The sequence below is a fragment of the Castor canadensis genome, chromosome 5 (genome assembly GCF_047511655.1).
Source record: "Castor canadensis chromosome 5, mCasCan1.hap1v2, whole genome shotgun sequence".
Classification (NCBI taxonomy): domain Eukaryota; kingdom Metazoa; phylum Chordata; class Mammalia; order Rodentia; family Castoridae; genus Castor; species Castor canadensis.
This window is the reverse complement of record NC_133390.1, coordinates 113,871,603-113,890,446: the sequence shown is the minus strand read 5'-3', so window position 1 is coordinate 113,890,446 and position 18,844 is coordinate 113,871,603. Positions and strand designations below refer to the sequence as shown.

General features: G+C 39.7%; 1 protein-coding gene and 1 long non-coding RNA gene across 5 annotated transcripts in view; one reads left to right on the top strand and one right to left on the bottom strand.

The window, feature by feature from the left end:
• The window catches only part of Mme (membrane metalloendopeptidase), a 112,410-nt gene that overhangs the window by 35,140 nt on the left and 58,426 nt on the right, over positions 1 to 18,844 (top strand). The window lies entirely within an intron of this gene.
• On the bottom strand, positions 1,750 to 7,759 carry LOC141423308 (uncharacterized). Its single transcript, XR_012448068.1, has 3 exons — positions 7,626 to 7,759; positions 6,493 to 6,587; positions 1,750 to 2,772 (listed from the first exon to the last, which is right to left on the bottom strand). It is a non-coding gene; the product is annotated as an uncharacterized lncRNA (long non-coding RNA).

Here is an 18,844-nt window from a genome sequence, read left to right as displayed (position 1 = left end):
CCTTCATTCTGCTCTGTTGGTTCTCAAGCTGTTAGAACACTTATATTTGAAGTTACTATTCTTCCTGGGGAAAACAAACAAAGACGGCAAACTCCAGACACCCTCACGTTGACGTTCTTTTCACCCACGCTCACACATGCGTTTCTACACATACAGATACACACAGTCCTGACTGGTTGGGAAAATTTTTTTTGCCACAGATTTTATACAATTACAAATTAGGAAACCTCTAGAGGAAATCTTGGACAGAAGCAAATAGTGTAGAAAAGTGAGAAGAATGGAATGAATGGAAAGTAAAAGAAAGATGGAAAGAAATGTGTTGGAAAAACGTGGAGTATCCTACTAGTAATTGTATAGTCACTTTAGAGGATTGGAGAGTTCAAACCTGAGCACAGAAATTCCTGAGTTTTAATCCCAGTACCACCAAAAACAAGAAAAGTTTATTTGGCTCACAGTTCTGGAGGATCAAGGGGCCACATGTTTCACCTTCATGAATGCACAGTACTGAGGTGGCACAGGGCCACCGTGATGAGATATGGAGCACATATGTGTGTGTGTGTCCTCTGGTCTCTCTTCCTCTTCTTCTTCCTCCTTCTCTTCATTCATCTTTTTTTCTGGTGCTGGGCATCAAACCCAAGGCCTTGCACATGTTAGGAAAGCATTCTACCACTGAACTACATCTTAGTCCTTCCTGTGTATAGCCCAGGCTGGCCTTGAACTCACTATGTAGCCTAGGCTGGCCTTAAACTTGAATTCCTCCTAGCATAGTTGAATTAAGTTTCCACTCTCTTATTATCTCAAAGTGGAGGTTACTTTTCAACACATGATCCTCTGGAGGACAAATGCAAAAACCATATCCAAAACATAACAGGGACTAAAGAAGCAAACGCTTTGTGTCCTAAACTATCCAGGTCTAGAGAAGGTCAAATTAAGATAAAGGAGCAATACAGTTTGTAAGAGAGAACTGAACTGTACTGTTGTACAGATTGAACACTGCACAGTTGTCTGACATCCTTGAGAGACAGGCTTAGGGAGCTTTAAGACAAGGATGAAAATATCTGAGAACTGTCTCATTTACTTTAATTCTGTACTTACCAAGCAAACTTTTGATGTGTATTTATTTATCAACAAGAAAAGGGGGACATTCTGTTCACTTGAAAGATATATTTAACATGGTGAGATAATGTATTTCACGTTCTAATTTATTTATTAGTTTTTTATGACTTGGTTTATAGTCCTTGGAATAAAATGAATATCTCCACTGTTCGGTCATTTCTGCAAGGGCTAGACCATGTTGATGCCCTAGATGAAGGATTTTGGCACTAGCTGGCCTTTTCCTGATAGGTAGAGAGTTTCTGCTCACTGTGGGCCCTGGTCTCTTCCTTGGCCATTAACACCAGGAAGCTTCCACAGAAAAAAATGGTAGACCAACACTGGAAGGACTGCAGGCTAACCCTAGGTGGCCCTACAGCAACCATTCAGAGTAGGAGGCAAGTCTGTTTCTTGATGGAATAAAGTTTGAAAAAGTCCTGAAAGCAGTAGGAACACAGCAGTGTTCCAGTGTCTCAGTGAAGAGACCACAGAAGCACACAGAAGCACACCTTTGTTCATTTAAGTGCCATGTGGAAATAAGCTTTGGGCAGCTTCCCCACACAGTTCTCAAGACAGTTGTGTAGACTTGCTTCCCTTAAAACTTCTCCAGTCAAAATTAGCATCTGACCATCAAATCATTTCCAAGAAAGGGAGTCAATTATATGATAAATACGCATATATAGAACATATTTTCCTTATCTTCAGGGAAAATTTTAAACAGTAGAACACTATCTTTTTTCTTTTTACATGGTCAAGCAATGGAAAACATAGAGATGTTGAATTGAGTACTTAAAGGAGGAAAAATAACAGTGCCTAGTAAGCTAGTTGGGAGTTCACAGGTTTGCTTTGCAGCTATAAAAACAATGTGTTTGCTGTCAGGCACTGGCAATCCTAGCTGCTTGGGAGGCTGAGATTGGGAGGATCAAGGTAGAAAAAGGGTCCTGCCTTGTCTTACTCAGCAGCAGAGTAGCAAGGTGCTTTGTTTCATATGCAGCACAGGTTGATAAAATTCGTTTACCATTTAAGGGAAATTAAAATACATAAAATTTAAAAGAGTACAAGGGGAAAGTTGCCCAAGCCCTTAAATCCTGAAAATTTTCATTCTTTGAGATCATTCAGAAAAGGAGAGTAGAGGGGTGCTGGAGGTTTCTTATGTTGATCCTGGCTCTTGGCTGACTGAAAATTGGAATATATTCCCTCTGTTCAAAACATCCTCACCCCACACCCACTAGAAGTACTATTTATACTATGTATCTGTCAAGATTCTCTAAAAAAAACAGAACCAATAGGCTGTATCTCTATATGTATATTGACGTATAGATATTTAAGAGGAGATTTCTTATGGGAATTGGTTCAAGGTTATGGAAACTAAAATGTCCCATGATACACTGTCTGCAAGATGAAGAATCAAGAAAGTGGGATGGTGTAATTTCCAGTTTGTATCTGAAATTTTGAGAACCACGGGAACTGATTGTGTGAGTTCTTAGAGTCAGAAGGCCCTGGAGTTCTGATGTCCAGGGCAGGAGGAGATGGATGTCACAGATCCAGAAGACAGAGAATTTGCCCATCTGCATTCTTGCTGTGGGCCCTCAGTGGACTGGATGATGCCCACACACATTGGTGAGGGAGATCTTCCTTACTGAATCCATGGATTCAAATGCCAATCTCTTCCAGGAATAACTGCACTGACACAATCAGAAATATTGCTTTGTCAGCTGTCTGATTATCACTTAATCCAGTCATGTTGATACCTAAAGTGAACCATGATAGGCTATAATAAAAGCAGGAGACTATACCAAGTATGAATGAGGATGTGGGAATGTAAATTTTAACACACCCCAACTCATAACACAAGAATCATTTTGGAAAAGCAATTCGGCAATTTTTTTTTGCTTTCTATACAATCCAGCATTTCGGCTCCTAGGTATTACCTAAGAGAAGTGGAACCACGTGACCTCATAGGGCCTTTTATATGATCTTTCATTACACCATTATTGACAGTAGCCAATACATGCAAACAACCCAATACCTATGAATAAGTAAATAAAGAAGAGGTAAGCTAGAAAGTGGAATACTACAGAGCAATAAAAAGAAACTGCTCACACATGCAACAGTATGAATGAACTAGAAAAACATTAAGTGAAATAAACAAGAAACAAAATAAATACTACCTATCATAAAATTCCATTTGTATGAAATTTCTAGAATAGGTAAAACTTCAGAGATAGAAAGCAGAGTAGTGGCTGCTGGGTGTTGGGTGAGCAAGGATTGGCTTCTAAGGGCATAAACGAGATGTGCAGGAGAACTAACTTGCAAAGTTTGTTTTAGAGAGAGACAAGTGTTATGAATATTTAAACCACAATCTGTTGAAAGGTTACTGCTTCTTTTTCCACTAAGCAACCTTGGCATCAGAGAGCAAGGATGTAAGATTTGACCACATCCTGTGTGTTTGGTATAGGATCTTAATTTTGTCATTTGGCTTTGTGCATCTCATTTTCCTTATCTACACAATTAGAGTTAAACGTGTCTCAGTTTACAGAGAAACAGCAAAAGACTAACGACAGCCCATTTCATGTTACTCGTTTTCCAGGAAGATGCACCATAGGTCTAGTGCAGAGATACATTTCATTTAACATCTTATTTCATGAAAATTACAAATGTACTCTTTAAAGCTTTTTATTGAAAATCAGAAAAACGAGTAATATGGTTTTAAAGATTGTGTTGAGACACCCACAGAAAGAGAGAGAGAGAAAATCTAGTATACTTTAGATACAAATGTGTTATCTTTAATTAATCTTTCTTTTGACTGCTGTACCCCATCTTAGCTTACTGGGTGACAGTTTAAGCTTTGACTTGATGAAAATGAGCACATGCAGAAGTGAGGTATTGAATCAGTATTTCCTGTAAAGCAAAATGTCCCAACAGCACCTTGTCACTCTTTGTGCTCACCTTGTAGACCCTTGATATGAACCTCTCTCTCACCACTGGTTAAATCCCAAAGTGACTAAGCCAGAGACCAGCAACAAGAGGAGGTGACTACATCCTTGCTGTTCAAAGTTAACTCCCTTGACCAATGGCACTAGCATCAGCTTAGAACTTGCAAAAATGCAGATTCTCAGTTCCCATCCAGATGCACTGAATCTGCACCTGCCTTTTAGCAAAGTCTCTAGGAGGCTGGTCTGCACAATAAAGTTTGAGAAGCCCCAAAGAATCATGATTTTCAACTCTGGCTGCTTATTAGAATAATTCAAGAAGCTTTTAAATATACCCATATTGTCAGATCTTCTGTTCTTCCCAGACACACAAAATTCCTATCTTTTCAGTCATGTGCTCTTTGTTATGCTAGGAGGAAAAGTAATTTAAGTAGATAAGAGATGCTAAGGTGTGTAGAAATTGCCTGGACATTTGCATTTTTAAAAGCAGGTATATATTAGCTACTGATTGCTTTAAGAGGAGTGAAAATCTTAACTCAGAGTGGGAGAGACATTGATGGGGAAGTTGAACCTGGAATGTCCCCCCATAATTTCTGTTCCTATTTATTCATTGCTTTATTCACTCATCTACTCTTTATTTTTTCCCTGAAATATTAATTAAACATCTTCTAAATATTGAACACTTTTCAAAACACTGGAAATATGAACTAAGATTCCTCTTCTCTCAGGAAACTCATAATCTGGTCAGTACAATGGACCAATTAAAAAAAAATCACTATGTGGTTGGGTAAGTGCTATGACAAATAACCAGCGTGCTCAGCACTCAGAGGGAGGAGCACCTAACCAACCAGACCAGAGTGGGCAATGAAAGCAATGGTAGCAGTACATGAAGGCATTACCAAGGTAACACCCACGCACAGGAAATCAATGTGAGTCTATGCCCTGTATAGCTATCCTTATCTCAACCAGCAAAACCCCTTGTTCCTTCCTATTATTGCTTATACTCTCTCTACAACAAAATTAGAGATAAGGGCAAAATAGTTTCTGCTGGGTATTGAGGGGGTGGGGGGGAGAGGGAGGGGGCTGGAGTGGGTGGTAAGGGAGGGGGTGGGGGCAGGGGGGAGAAATGAACCAAGCCTTGTATGCACATATGAATAATAAAAGAAAAAAAAAAAGAGTAAACGTAGTGCACATGTTCTGATGGACAGTCAGGGCTTGCCAGACCTGTGGAGAACAGGACAGCATGGGTATGGGTTGCATGCAGGATGGAAGTTAGAGCTTGGTCAGTTTAGGACCTGCCACTGGTTTGTGATGGCTAGAGTGTAGTAGGGCACACCAGGCACAAGATGTGGTGCTGGAGAAGTAATGGGACTAGGTCACAAAGGTCCTTATGGGTCATGCTAAGTGTAAGTTGTAATTCCTCCCTAAGTCTACAGAAAGTGAATAAATGTTACTAGGAACATCTAAATAATTTTTATCAGGGATCTGGCATTTCCAGACTTGCCTGGTGAGGTGAAGGCAAAAATTTACCCAAAGAAGGGAAGAGCATTTCTGTGTCCTCAATGTGAAGGAGAACGTGGCAAGGTGGAGGAACTGAAAGGACACCTGTAGAACTAAGTCATGGAGGGTGTGTATAAAGATGAGAGATGGGGACAGGAAGTAGAAGTGTTGTATGTCCATGAAAGAGATGAGCAGAAGCTGGATCCTGCAATTTATGTTAAAGTATTTGGAATTCCTGTCAATATTAATGGGAAGCCACCGAAGGAAAGATTTCAGATGAGAGTTATGATTGCCAATATTTGAGGACCAAAAAAATGGATAGATTTGGGAAGTATTTATAGAAGGTAGAATTCATAAGGCACAGGCGTATGAATGATAAGCTCATATGGTGAAAAAGAAGTGAGGAAAAGTTAGTTAAGTTTCTGACTTGGGAAACTGTGGGAAGTGAGGCCGTTCACTGAGACAGGGGACAGAGAAGTGTTTGTGGCATAATATGAGGGACCAATGAAGAGGAGTTCATTTTAAGACAGTTTAAATTTGAGTTACTAGTAAGTCGTACATGTGGTGGAGTCACTGACATATTAATGGCATGGTTGATATTTCCATAACGGAGATGGAGAAAAGAACCCAGAATGGCATTGTATAAGCAACATTTTAAAGTGAGAAGAAGAAACTTCTCCAAAAAGAGACTGAGAAGGTGCAATCAGGAAGCAGATGGAAAATCAGCAAAGTATAAAAGTCACCAAAGCAAATACAGAAGATGTCAGAAATTAAAGTGATCATTGGAGCTAAACACAGCTGAGAGGGAGAGTAAGATAAGTACTTAAAAGCAGAGAGAAAGAGGTTGGGTGATGGGAAAATTGATGGCTCTGACTTTGGGCAAATAAGAGAGGCTGTATCCAGAGACCAGATGCTAGAATTGCTCTTAGACAGTGCCATCTTAGACAGTGATGGTTTGACTACTTACCCATTTGGGCTGGAAATGATACAAAGCTGAGTGGGCATCATCCTGGTGCTTCAGTTTTCTAAATGAATTAAGAGGCAAAATCACCTGGAAGTGAGCTGTAGAGAAAGTAAATGAGAGTATGAAGATCGGAAAGGGTCAGTGTGAGAAATGGGGCATAAACCCAGATTGATGGTCCTGGTTAAGCTGAGGCCACAATTTGAACTGGCAGTAAACCAGGCAGAGTGGGTTGCCTCAGTATCATTGCTAATGTCTTCAGCAGATAGTTATGGTCAGGCTGTGTTTTAGTTGCTGAGGATACAGAAGTGAACACAACACAGTTCCTACTCTCAAAGAGCTTACAGTAAAAAAGGAGATAGATCATAAGTAAATCAATAAAAATATAAAACACATTATTAAGTATCTTAGTCTGGAGTTGGGTTGATTCAGGTGTGCTCACTTGAGGCAAAGGAATCAAATACTTTAGTATTCGATGGTTTAAGTGATGGCATGTGGCATAGGATGTTGTCTAGACTAAGATAGAAGAAAGATAAATTAAAAATGGAGTGGACAGGGTAAGAGTTCTCGCTGGTGAAGCTGAAAAGCAGGTATAGAGGGAGTACAGAAATGAAAAAAACTTTTAACAATCAGAAGTTTGGAGAAAGGATTACTTGAGTTGCAGATTTCAGAGGTGGAATTGTTCTTGGTGATGACAACATCAAGGAAAACATTAACATGCCATAAAAATGCATGCATCTGTTTGGAGTGGAGGTGTCCGTCATGAAAGTTCAGAAGGTCAAGAGATTCTTATGCTACCTGCTACCTGGAAAAGCATTTGAACTTGTGTGGAAGGGCAGACTGTGAGAGAGATGTCAGGTCCTTTAATAAACAGAGATGGATGCCTAGTGAGTCAGAAGATGTCAGAGATAAGTAAGTATAAGGCTGGGTTGGTCAACTGGCAGAAGCCAAACATGCAGAGAAGAGAGTAATGATTCAGATGCTACACAGAGTGATAACAGAAGGCTAGTTTCACCATTAGATGGGCCTGGTGTGGGAAGAAAGCACAAGAGAGAGCCCCAAGAAGAAGGGATTTCAGTTAAATCAGAGATCTGGAGAGAACATTCTGTGAGCAGGCTTAGGATTTCTCATATTTATACCTTCTTGCTGAAGCTGATTGCAGAAATTCTCTTCTGGTCATATTTCCTTTCATAACCCAACTCCTTCCTCTTTCTAGAGGTGGCTTTGGAGTAGGTACTTTTCTGAATGGAGGTAAATGTTTGCTCTCAAGAGTAAGACTATGGAATGATAGGATGAGCGAGCTGATCTAGAGATGAGCTCATCTGAGTTAGGTTTATGTCCTACCACACGTGATTATATGACTCAAAAGGATAAACAGCCCGGGTGAGAGGAGATGCTGGAGCGATACCTGTCTGGCATATTGTAGTAGGACTCTTTGTGATAGAATTACTAGTGATCATTTTAATTTATCTTTCCAGTAGTCTAGATAAAAATTCAAAATGAAACAGTAAGTTCTCAAGATGTTTTGTTTAAACATTTGTGAAAGTGATCAGCCTTCAAAATTTAAAACACACACACACAGTTTGTCACAATTCAAAAGTCAGATTGTCTTCTTATTTTTAAGTCTTCAACCCACAAGAGTCTGATTACAACACCTTAGCTGTGGAGGTGATGAGAAGGGGGTTAAGGTCACTGTGTAGACTAGGTGATTGGAAGTCAAATTGAAGTCAACTGCAGGTGATCACTAACCCACCGTGACTGTTTCTCTGTACTTGATGCTTAAGAAAAAACAAGTAAGCCAAATATTAAAAGGTGAATAAGGTCAGATCTTTTAAGTAGTTTTTTTTTTTTTGGTTGTTGTTGTTTAATCAAAGCTTTCCTAAACTTCAAAGAAATTCTTGAAGAACTCTCAAATTGCTAAAGATAAGATGTGCTTGACAATCAAGTAGTTACTTACAACTACTTTCCAAAAAAAAAAAAAGCTTTTTTTAAAAGTTCTTTGGCTTAATTTTTGGTGTAATAAAATAATGAAATTAGGGTGTTTCTGATATGTCTGCCAGTCTGAAAATTAAATGAATTCATTATCCCCAAAACACATATCTATAGCAATTAATGATCTCCTGAACTAAAAGCCAAGAAGAAAAACAGCAGTAATTTCTGACAGAGAAATTATTTTAATCATATTTGAATCCACCAAATAAAGAATGCAATATATACATAGTTCTTAACTCAACTTGAATTTGTCTAAACACTACATAATATTCTGTAGCAAGGCTCTGACAATATGTTGAGAAATGACAATGTGTCATTTCTTAATGGCACAGGGGAAAACCCTGAACATCACCTTTAAACGAACTCTTACCCTGCAAATATGAGTCTTTCGAAAGTAGCAATAGCTGCTATGAAACTTTGCATGGTTCATGTCAACCACAGTAAGAATACAAAAACAAAGATGTGGGGAGATTGGAAAAGTTGATAGATAAACTATGGTTGAGTTCCATGTGGTGGTCAAGGGCAGGATCAGCCCCATTCCACACACAGCACTCACTGGGGCCAAGGTCGAGGCTCAGTGGTACTACATCCAGTCAGAGTCAGCCTTGCTGCCTGCCTCTGGCCCCAGTTCTAGTAATCAGGTTTCTGCCTTGTCCTTTGGGGACTTGACTCCTCGCTCATCCCCAGTTCTGGAAATAGTTTTTGCTTTACTTTCCTGTCTTTTGGGACTAAGTCTAGCTCAACCCCTCACCTCCTAACCTTTTGCTAGAAACTGAAGAACCAAAGCATCCTTCGGTTTCCACACACTGTCTGCCATTATCTCTCCTTCATCACAGCTGACTGCTCATCCCTCCCTGTCTGCTTCTTTCCAGTGCTTTTAATTGGGAACTTCCTCCACTGCTGATCCTTTATAGTCTGTCTAAACTAGGATTCATTCTCAGTAATCTGGGCAGACCCCTTCTACCTCTGCCCAGTTTATGCAAATGGAAGAAGGAACGGCTTCTCTGCACAAGCCCATAAAGGAAGCCAAGGATTCCGCTCATCTCTTAGCTAAAATTTGCCACTGCATCTATTAATTGTAAAAACTTGGAGGAGGGAGGAATCAATTTTTTGTCTTTATTTAATAAAAGAAAATCTAATTATGTATGAAAAGCTTAAACATTTTCAGATACTGCCTTATCTGATTTTAAAAAACTAATTTTTTCAAGGATAAAAAAAAGAAAAGAAATCTATGTGAAAATAATCTTTAAGAGTCTCATAACAACGCCTGTGGATAAACAGCAGATGGTTATACTTTACAGTGAGAAATCATAATTAATTGAGGACAAAGGATCTTTTTGGAGGTACAATTACAAGTTGGTTATTGTCCTGAATGGGAGTGTACTCACACTTATCCCTGCTTCTGTATTCTTTTCGTCACCTTGAAATGTATTTGGAGTTATTTCTCAGAAATTGTGCATCCCTACCAATCTGATAGCTCACAGCTGTCTTGTCCCTAACCCTGTGGGCATCCACATGCCATGGTATGTGAACCTCATAGAATGTGCCAGGAACCGTGTCTGGATCCATGAGCAAGCTTGCCCAGCTGAGGCGTGTGACAGTGAAAGTCGCCCTGGCAGGGTCTCTGTGCACAAAAATGATTTGAACTTTGTGGCTAGCCAGAAATACAAATCATTTGGGACAAAAGGAAAGCTGTTCCCATGAGAAGCCCATGACCATGACTTCTAGGACATGACTGGCTGTTTCCTGCAGCCTCAGCAAGAGTGAGTCTTTTTCCCATGATCCCTTTGGTCCTTTGGATTGGGCAACTGTTTCCACCAAATACAGGCCAGGCCTCCACAGTGGTGAGCCCTTTAAGGCTTGCTGTCGAGGATGGCCTACCCTTCTCCTTTCACACAGCCACTTCAAATGCCAGCCTTTTCTTTTTTTGTCAGGGGGTAGTATTGGGATTTCAACTCAAGGCTTCATGCTTGTAGGCAGGTGTTCTACCGCTTAAGCCACTCCATCAGCCACATGCCAGTCTTGCTCTGGTTACTTCTTTTGTCAAGGTTGGCACCTATTTTGTCTGCCTGGAGCTCAGCTTAGTATCCAAGCAGAGTTATTTGTTGAACTGCTGAAGGAATGAATGAAATGGCCTTTTTGCCTCTGCCTATGACAGTAACTCCCCCTTCAGTTCCAAAGCACCCATAAGTCGTATCTCACTTGTCACTAATTGTCCAGTGTCTACTCTGTGCCGGCTAAGCTGTGTGTTTTCACTCTTTCCACCTTATAAGTCATTCTGCTTCCAGCAACTAGCAAGGTGCATGACAAATAGTAAGTTACTAATAAATATTGGTTGAATAAATGAATATATTCTTAGGTTCCATATTTTGAAATCACAGATCTCTTGCCTATGCAAGGTGATTTGTCAGGGCAATTAATGATAAATACAGCAGCAAAGTAATGTTTTCAATAAGACTTTGTCCTGTTTATGCAAGTCAGGTGTCTCAGTTCTGCACTTCTTTGTCCAAGTTCCTAGGTTTCTCTCCTGTCTAGTCTACCTTCATTATCAGCAAAGTCAATTATTCTCTAATGTCTAATTCACTTTACTAATTCTATCTTCTTAAGCTAGAACAAGGTCAATGAGGAAACAGTTTACATATACATTTCCCATTTCCTACTATTTTCTTGTTTTAAAGAGAGTTTTCACCTAATGTCCTACTTGGATAGAAATTGCCAGTGTTCTAGATCCTGTCTGGGTTTTCTTTCCCAACTCTGGGTTCCTATGAATCCCTCCCTCTTCAGTGGTATTTCTGCTGTTCTTTAACTAAACCCCTGTGTTTTTCTTCTCTTGGATACTGTTATTTAGCTAAGTGTTGCTGTTTTCAAAAGCCATCATCTCCTAAGGTTCCTCTATCTCTGGTTGCTTCATTCATAAAATTCCAGTTCAAATTCTAGTCATCTCACACATTGAACTCATTTAAGGACACACGTTGCACATGACGCTTACCTTTAGGTCATATAAATTTGGATTTTCCTTGTCAACTGAACACTGAATAAGTTTGAGAATTCAAAGTTAAACCTGGGCTTCACAAAATAACCCTTCACAGCTAGATATAGGTACATTATGGGAGTTCTTTTGCATTGTAAAGGAAGTAGTCTTGTATTGATGAAAATCTGCAACCCATATGAGCACAGGGATTCTGTTTATTCACCATGCTAGGTTCAGTTCCAAATAGTGTCAGATAGATACAGGTGCTCTAAAACATTTGTTGAAATCAAATGAAAAGCTTCAGAATCTGTTCATGCTTCATAAGGAGAAAAATCAGTGAAGAAGGCAGATCATTTGACATAGTCCTCTTGGTTTTCTGTAACAGAAAAGATCTGTTTACTCAGTGAAAAATATAAACATGTGGACCCAAACACTATAGTGTGCCACCTAAATGCTTAGCCTATTAATAGGAACTAAATGTAATAGTGCTCACTAGAGAAGAGCCTTTCTACAAATTGACTTTATTTTAGGGAGCTTCTAGAAGCGTCATTGACCTGCTTGACCTCTTTGTGTACCACTCCTAAACCAAGATTGAAGCAAAGGCTTAATGCTTTTGAGTTACTGTCAGTAATTACATGTTGTTATTTGAAGTCTGCTGGTCATTCTTGACCAACAGCGTCATCCCAAATGACCTGTTGAGACAGAAGGATCATGAGTATGTAATTTCCTCACCTCCTCTTCAGAGACATCCGCCAGTATCCAAGAGAGCTTGTGATCTACCCAAAGAATATTTGAGGGGATCAGTGTAGTTTCTTCATGACCTTCTACAGCTTTAGTTTTTTAACAAAGAACATTATTATTCATTAATATTATAAGCAACAGCAAACTTGATAACTTATTTTAAGCAATATATTGCACTTAAACTGCAATATAATAGCTTTTTGCCAGCAGAGTCTTTTAGGATTCAAAATGCAAATTGTACCTGAAAAAGAAAATTTATTTTTAGACTTATGACACTTTAACTTAACCGTAACAGTGTTACAGTGCTCTCATTAATTAGCAGAATATGTTTTAGTTGTGAATTTTGGAGGAATCCCCATTGGAAAATTGTTGTTGGCCCTCTCTTGGCTGTGAGCCGTTCATTGACATTGGCTATGAGATGAGGCTGAAGAATTTCATTGGCGTGAGGAGAGCCAACTGAACATTCTTATTGTGGGCCCATTAGACTTCAGAGTTCTAAAATCCAGGGCCAGGTGAGGTGAAAAACCTCATATAGTTATATGCATTTATGGAGCAATTTAAATCTTAATTGTGTGTCAAGAAAAACAGTGGTTGGTGTGTAACTTAATTTGGATTTTCTCCCTGTCTCTGTAGAACTGCTGAGACTTCTTTAGTGTTATTTAGAGTAATGGCAGATAACTCCAAATGGTATCATTAAGGCAGAATGATAACTGCAGGAAAAACATCAGCTTAAAATTAGACTTAGGCATAATCTGAATTCATTTTGATGACCTTGGGCATGTAAACACTCTGTGCCTCGACTTCCTCAAAATTGGGATCATATCTCCTACATTACAGAGCAGTTTTAAGGAAAAAAAATTTTAAAAAAAAGAGACAATTGAGCATAATAGTCTAGACTCTGGAAACTAAGCTATTTGAACTCAAACTCCAACTTTGCACCTTATTAACCATGTGATCTTAGACACAAATTGTTTTCTTTCATGTTTTTTGACACACTTGGATTTGAACTTAGAACTTTACACTTGTGAGGCAGGTGCTGTACTGCTTAAGCCATTCCTCCAGCCCTTTCTGTTCTAGTCATTTTGCCCACAACAACCCGGACTGGGAAAACAGTTACATACCCACACACCCAGCTTTTAACCGTTAAGATGGGGTCTCATGAAATTTTTGCCTAGGCTGTCTTTGAACTCAATCCTCCTGATCTCAGCCTCCCAAGTAGCTAGGATAACAGGTGTGAGCCGCCAGCACCAGGAATGTATCCTTAATTTTTAAATCTCAAAAATAGTGACATGCTATTTGTAAGTGGCGGTGGTGATGCACACCTATAATCCCAGTGCTTGGGAGGCTGAGGCAGAGCAATAGAGTTGCATAGTGAGTTTGAGGCCACCTTGGGCTACATGGTGAGACTCTCTCTCCTAAAAAAAAAAAAAAAAAGAAAGGTAACAAAAATGTATTTGCCATATGGGGTTAAATGAAAACATTGAAGTATTTACAGAAGTGTCCAGCATAAAGGTACACACTGGTTTCTGTCATTATCATCATCATCATCATTACATTTTAAGCATCTTTGTCTAAGCAAAATGAAAACTCTACTCTGTCTGTAATTCTGATAGTAAGTAGATTCTGGGTTTGCTATTCACAGATTTGGGCTTCTGTTGTGTGTTCGAGTTCACATGCACCCACACGCACATGTATGTATTTGTATTGTATGCATTAGGCTTATGTATTAAGGTAAATTAGACACATGTATGTATAGGTGCTTCCCAACTTATGATCATTTGACTTACAATTTTTTCCAACTTTATGATGGTGGAAAAGCAATAAGCAGTCACTAGAAACTGTACATTAAATTCGAATTTTGATCTTTTCCTGGCTAGCAATAGGCTGAATGGCACTGTCTCCATGCTGGGCAGTGATGGCAAGCTGTAGCTCTCAGTCAGCCACCTGTCACAAGCAGCCAGTGCTCTACAGCCTGCCGCACTGTATGCTGTGATGTTCAGTTGGTTAGGTACATGAAATGCATTTGCTACATAACTGTATTTTCAACTACGATGAGTTTGTCAGGGTGCAACCCTACTGTAAGTCATGGAGCACCCATGAAGTAAAGTTATCAACTAATTACCCTTCAAGCTAGAACACCCAAAATAGGACTTTTTACTTGAGCACTGCTGTACAGAGTAAATTTACTATGCTTGAAAACTTCTCTCAGACCTACTTGTGCAAATACACAGACAGTTTCTGAAGAGTTGTGTAGTGATGGCTTTTCTTGGTGCTACCATTTGGGCAAGTATAAGCCTTGGCCTTGGCTTGCCTGGACTTAAGCCGGGTTGACAGGGAATGTGGAATTAAGTGATAAACCAGCAATGCAGATTACATTCCACATCTGGAGTCTCCCCATCTTTCTTTAACCAAGGCATCACAAAAGCAATTTTGGAGCAGAGATTTTCATTTAAAAATGAAGAGTGGGTTGTGGAGGAATCAAGAATGTTTGTAATGAAAGCTATTTGGTTTGTATTAGCATTGAAGTTTATGTGCTTACTGTTTTTCAGTCATTTTCTCTTCAGGAATGGGCCCCCAGGTTCTAGTTTCCACATTGCTGCTATTTGAATGGAGTCCTTTGTGACCCATTGTGATTACATTGCATTTTCCTTGTGTTCTTTCAAAATGTTCTGACTCTGCCTTAATTTTGTTTGGGGGATGTGGGAGGAGAGTGGCAGCAGGGAATGAGGTCAGCAATATGTTCAGAATGCTGTCAAAGGAGATTTTTCAAGTTGCCAGAAGTTGCTTAATCAGTAATATCAGGTTGAGTGTCTGTCTGCCAGTTAAGCATGCATTTATGACAGAGGCTTGGTCATAAATAGGTGTCCTAAGATCTTTGTAAGCACATTTGCTTCTGGGTGCCCCAACATTTCCCTGACCTCTTCTGGACACTTTCAGAACAGTCATGAGACAGATTGACTATAACTATTTTAAGATACTGAGCTCAAAAACTTGTGTGTTTGGGGTTAGGTAGCAAAGGGCTTAGACCAATTTGGAGAGAACAAGCTGAAAATAGTTTTGCTCAAAATGCTATGTCTTTCTAATTACCACTTGTATCTTTTCTTCAACAAAATTGGACAATAGGGCAGAACAGGTTCTGCCTGGAAGTGAGAAGGGGGGAAGGGGCAGGGGGCCCAAACAATGTATACACATATGAATAAATGAATAAATAATAAAAAATTAAAAATACAAAAATATTTTTTAAAGAAAATAGTTCTGCTCATGTACATCCCTAAGCCTTTTCTTCTATGCAAAACAAGAATGAAGAAATCTTGCCATGGAGACAGGGGAGTCTATTTGATGCATATGTTGTAAATAGATGCCTAGCCTGTTTAAAATGTGTCTGATATATAAGGACAAAAAAGGTTTTAAAAAATAAAATAACAATTGAGAAAGAAATTATTTGCATTCCTTTCCCACTTAGTTTTGTTGCCTATTTTGTACATTTTCTTAGATGTATAAAAAGTCTGAAAGGAAAAAAGGAACATGTCCTTACTGTTTGTAAATTCTATGTTCACTAATTTACCTACACAGTAGAATGTGTTTGCAACTCCAAACTTAATAGCCCAGGCTCTTTCAGTCATTCTCAGATATATGCAGATTTGACAAAAAGTTTTTGAGTCTCTACACACGTATTCTCAGCTGAGGCCAAACAAAGAGACTGTAAGAAAGCAACCTTTTTGCAGGCCATTCAAGGGCCACATTTTCCTCAGTTTTTTGCATATTTCTTGGTGATTTTACTGTTTGAAATGATCCACAAACATAGTGTTGAAGTGCTATCCCATGTTGCTTACCTAAAGAAGGCTATGCTGTGCCTTATGGAGAAATCAGTGTGCTAGATAAACTTTGCTCAGGTATGATATGGTGCTGTTGGCATGAGTTCAATGTTACTGAATCCACAAAAACAGAAACACAGAAAATAAGCTTAAGAATTAACCTTGCCTTCCCCATAGAGCCATTCACTAACTCAGTGTTAATGATGACTTTATGAAACAAAACTCCAGAGAATAAGAACCACCCATATTTGTTTTTGAATTCCCATGAATTCAAGTGGAGATCAAATTTTAAAAAGTGAAATCCACAAAAAAGTATTACAGAACAGAACTTAGTGTTGCCTAGTTAATTCATTTGCTTTGTAGCAACCTGATTTCAGTTTTCCCCAGTTTTACACGAATTCCCCAGGAACACCTGACAAATGGAGACATTTCTTTTAAAGTACAGGAGTGCATGTACACACACGACCAGAAAACTGGTCTAGGGGATGTTCGTATATAAACGTACAAATTCTTGTTGTTCGTAGTGCTCCAAACCCTAGTTTCACTTAGTAAACTATTGGTAAGCAGTCTATGAAGACAGGAATGGGGAGACCTTGTGACATGGAGCCTTTGGTATTCAAAGGCTCACCAAGGATTGACTTGCCTTTTTTGTGTGTGATGCTGGGGAGTGGCACTAGGGCCTCCCACATGCTACACAAATCTCCTACCACTGAGCTATATGGCTAGCCTTCTTTTTTTTTTTTTTTTGGCGGTACTGGGGTAGGGGAGTTGCACTCAGGGCCTCACACACGCTAGGCAGGCGCTCTACCACTTGAACCACTCTGCCAGGCCTATTTTGTGTTGGGTATATATTTTGAGATACAGTCTCACTAATTTTTGTGGGGGGCTGGACTTGGCCTTGAACTATGATCCTCTTTATCACTGCCTCCCAAGTAGCTGGGAGTACAGGCTCGGGCCTCTGGTGCCCAGCTCCCAACATTCCTCATCTTAAGTTAGGCATGTGGCAGGGTCCCAGTATAGCTGAAATCTCACCATGTCTAACCATAACTGGCAAACTCGTGGAGGGGTGTGCCTCAAGTCTCTTCTGAGGGGTCAAGGAGCCTCCTGAGATGTCACAAACATGTCTGCTGGCCATTAGGGAAGAGAAGTAATTCTGAATACAGCACTGGTTTTGCTATTATAATCTGACCCAAACCAGGCCCGTTAGTGTTTGTAGTTCTTGGGAGGGGGGACATGGAGGTCCCAGGGCCCTGCTTGACACTCAAGACAGTGAGAGAAAAGCCAGGGAGACATTTTTCCTGCATATAGACCCAGCACCCAAAAGGCACTGGATCATGGATGGCTTCTGAGCAGGATACTGTGGAGGCTGAAGTCAGCAGAGCAGTGTGACTCCTGTATCTGGTCTTGTGCACCAGATACAGTTGAGGTTCCCCGCAGCACTTTCCCAGTCACTCATAGGGAGGGAAGTTACTGCAAATCATGTGATACTGTGATGGGAGTCCATTCACACTTGCAGATGAAAGGGCAAGAGGAAATATTTCTGATTCACAAAATGTGAGACTGTCTTCATTTTCTGATATTGGACCCTTTTGTCCTCATTTCCATGTTTCTCCATTGTCTAATTTGGTAGTTCCCCTAGCTGCATGTTAGGCCGCATGTCAAGAAGCCATTAAAAAATGCTAGAACCATCCCAAAGACTTTGACTTGCTTGATCAGGAGAGGATCTTAGGCATCTGTGTGTATAAAGACTTCTCAGATGATTTGGTGTTTAGCAGGGTTGTAAAGTACTGAGATTTTCTTTCCTCTCCTTAGTAGATTCTTTGTCCTCTAATGATAGGTGGGGCAGGAGCCTTGCCACTGGAACACTCCAGGATATACAAGCAGCCCCGTGCCACTTCCCTGCCTGCATGCCCCAGTGTGAGGAGCTCATCTGAGTTCTCCTTTGTGATGCTGTCTCCTGCCTTTGCTCCAGCCTGAGCTGCTGGTGATAAGCTAATGTTGGGGAAGGAAGGAAGCTGTGTAGCAGAGTGGCAGGGAGGAGAGGAAGTGAAGAGGGCAGAGCACAGGGAAAGTGAAGGGTGATTGGAAAGTAGTAGAAAAGAAGACATTCGGGGACTGTGCTTGTCACACACCCCATCCTTCTGTACCCAGTGATGAAAGAGAGCCTGAACTCAGAACCACACACACACTTACACACTGAAGTGCCAGTCCTGGGGTTCCATCATTTACCAGCTGCTTGGTCTGGAGAAAATTTCTTCATCTTATACAACTAAACAATGGCAGAGCTTTGGAATTCAAAGCAAGACTGTCTGACTTCAGAACCCAAACATTTTTCTAGCTCATATGGCATCTCCCAACTCATATCACAATATACCTTTGGTAATGAACACATAATTAATGACTCCACAATGCTAGCTGAGCTTGTTTTTAAATTTTTATAGTCAAATAAGCTGGGAGAATGTTACAAGAAGATTAGTTAGGAAAAAAATAGCATGTCATTTATTATCAGCCCAGAACATTCAGGATTGTCATTTATAAGAAACAAGCTCATTATTAATAGATGATTACTTTTCTTGTCTTTATGTGACTATTTTCTTAAATTAATAATTTTTTTTCTTTTTTGTAAAAGAAATGAATGCTCATCTAATACTAACTAGAAGATAAAGATAAGTTAATAAATACAAAATTAAACATAGCCATATCCTCTCTACCTAGGTAGAACTGCGGTAAATGCCTCAGTACAGATCCTTCTAGACTTTCTGTGCTTTTATATAGTATTTTTAAATTGCAGCATAGTTTCTTTCACCTTTTACATTCACCAAACATTCCATACATTTGC